Source organism: Oncorhynchus masou, chromosome 3 (assembly GCF_036934945.1).
Source record: "Oncorhynchus masou masou isolate Uvic2021 chromosome 3, UVic_Omas_1.1, whole genome shotgun sequence".
NCBI classification, from domain to species: domain Eukaryota; kingdom Metazoa; phylum Chordata; class Actinopteri; order Salmoniformes; family Salmonidae; genus Oncorhynchus; species Oncorhynchus masou.
Window position 1 is genome coordinate 21,110,377 of NC_088214.1, and position 2,717 is coordinate 21,113,093.

A 2,717-nucleotide genomic window follows, 5' to 3' on the forward strand; every position below is an offset into this window, starting at 1 on the left:
GTGTCTGTCACTAGATCTGGAGGACCTAGAAGATATAGACTGCTCAAAAAAATAAAGGGAACACTTAAACAATACAATGTAACTCCAAGTCAATCACACTTCTGCGAAATCAAACTGTCCACTTAGGAAGCAACACTGATTGACAATAAATGTCACATGCTGTTGTGCAAATGGAATAGACAACAGGTGGAAATTATAGGCAATTAGCAAGACACCCCCAACAAAGGAGTGGTTCTGCAGGTGGTGACCACAGACCACTTCTCAGTTCCTATGATGTTTTGGTCACTTTTGAATGCTGGCGGTGCTTTCACTCTAGTGGTAGCATGAGATGGAGTCTACAACCCACACAAGTGGCTCAGGTAGTGCAGCTCATCCAGGATGGAACATCAATGCGAGCTGTGGCAAGAAGGTTTGCTGTGTTTGTCAGTGTAACAGTATAACTTTAGACCGTCTTATACTGTTACATCAACGTAGTGTCCAGAGCATGGTGGCACTACCAGGAGACAGGCCAGTACATCAGGAGACGTGGAGGAGGCCGTAGGAGGGCAACAACCCAGCAGCAGGACCGCTACCTCCGCCTTTGTGCAAGGAGGAGCACTGCCAGAGCCCTGCAAAATGACCTCCAGCAGGCCACAAATATGTATGTGTCTGCCCAAACGGTCAGAAACAGACTCCATGAGGGTGGTATGAGGGCCCGACATCCACAGATGGGGGTTGTGCTTACAGCCCAACACCGTGCAGGACGTTTGGCATTTGCCAGAGAACACCAAGATTGGCAAATTCGCCACTGGCGCCCTGTGCTCTTCACAGATGAAAGCAGGTGACAGACGTGACAGAGTCTGGAGACGCCGTGGAGAACGTTCTGCTGCCTGCAACATCCTCCAGCATGACCGGTTTGGCGGTGGGTCAGTCATGGTGTTGGGTGGCATTTCTTTGGGGGGGGCCGCACAGCCTTCCATGTGCTCGCCAGAGGTAGCCTGACTGCCATAAGGTACCGAGATGAGATCCTCAGAACCCTTGTGAGACCATATGCTGGTGTGGTTGGCCCTGGGTTCCTCCTAATGCAAGACAATGCTCGACATCATGTGGCTTGAGTGTGTCAGCAGTTCCTGCAAAAGGAAGGCATTGATGCTATGTGACTCCAAATCCAGACCTCCATGGGTTGATAAATTTGATTTCCATTGATAATTTTTGTGTGATTTTGTTGTCAGCACATTCAACTATGTAAAGAAAAAAGTATTTAATAAGAATATTTCATTCATTCAGATCTAGGAGGTGTTATTTTAGTGTTCCCTTTATTTTTTTGAGCAGTGTATAATGTCTAGAAGTTCTAGAATGTGTCCTAGAAAGTGTTTTAGTTCTAGATGTTCCCGGGGAAGTCAGAGATGTAGCTACAGGAGGACCTCCCAGAGCAGGAGTCTGAGTCAGTAGAACCAGAGCTGTAGGCGAGGTTCCCCTCAGTGGTCAGGATGTCTAACTGAAGCTTCTTCATGCCCAACCGCCTCTCCAGCGCTGGAGGTATTTGTAGTTGAGGCTGACACCCTCTGTGAACTTGTTTACCAGGTCTCTGCAAGATACAATTTCTTACAACAAATGCTGTTCAACATGCTTAACAAATAAAACCAATTACAATTGAGTAGCCTAAGAAGATAAGACTGGTGATCTGTCCCAAATGGCACCCTCATCAGAATTGGTGCACTGTGGGTGGAATAGGGTGCTATTTGGGTTTAAATTCTGAATTATTCAATGGTTATCAATGTTGTTTTTTTATGCACGTGAAACATCACTTTGAATTCACAATGAATTATGACAGAGGAAACTCACAAGCCAATCTCGTTATAGAATTTATCCTGTAGGAAAAAATGCACAATTGTCTGTAAGGATATTGAAATACACATTTAAAGACTAAATTCTGCCTGTCTGGCTGGTTGGCCCGCTTCGAATACCAGTACATAAAAGTAGTCGTCGTCGCACTGTAGGCTACTTACATCGTCTTTCTGCAGATGGATGGCCCAGAAGATGAGGGTGGCGAGGAGAAGCACCAATAGTTTGAAGGACCCGGTGGTCCCGCCTGAGACTAACTCATCTGACGCTGGGAGGAGCTGGTGACCACTATAGCAAAAATGCGCACGTAGATTTAGCTTCGATCCAGTGGTGTTCTGGTGGTTGTGCGTTCTTTACCAAGAGGGACTTCGGGTTGAAGTGATAAGCAAAGTTACTGTTACGGCGCTGTCTGATGGATGTAGTGAATCTGGACCATTGTGGAACACATGAATGGCGGGTGCGAGCCAAGCTATTACGGCGCTATAATGGGTGTTGTGCGTAATATGCAATGAAAGGAAACAGTTCTGGTAACCCAAAACCTAAGTTTAGACCCACCTGTGGTTTCGACCTAGCCCCCAAAAATCTATAATCTTGTCTATGGCCCAAATACATTGAGCCAATGCTGGTCATAGACTAAGGCCTATTCTACTGCAATTCACAATGTTCTACTCTAATTAATCGTGCAATATAACCGAAGAGTAAAAACCATAGGCATTTTGTTAATTTTTTTTTTAACGACATCAGACAAGAAGTTCCCTCATGAAAAATAAAGTTAAAATAATTAAATTATCGTTTGGAGTGAGGATTCCACAAAGCAGATACAACATCACCAAGCACCTTATTGGTCGTCTGCCCACAGTGTTAGGTTATTCTGACAAACTGATGTGACAAAA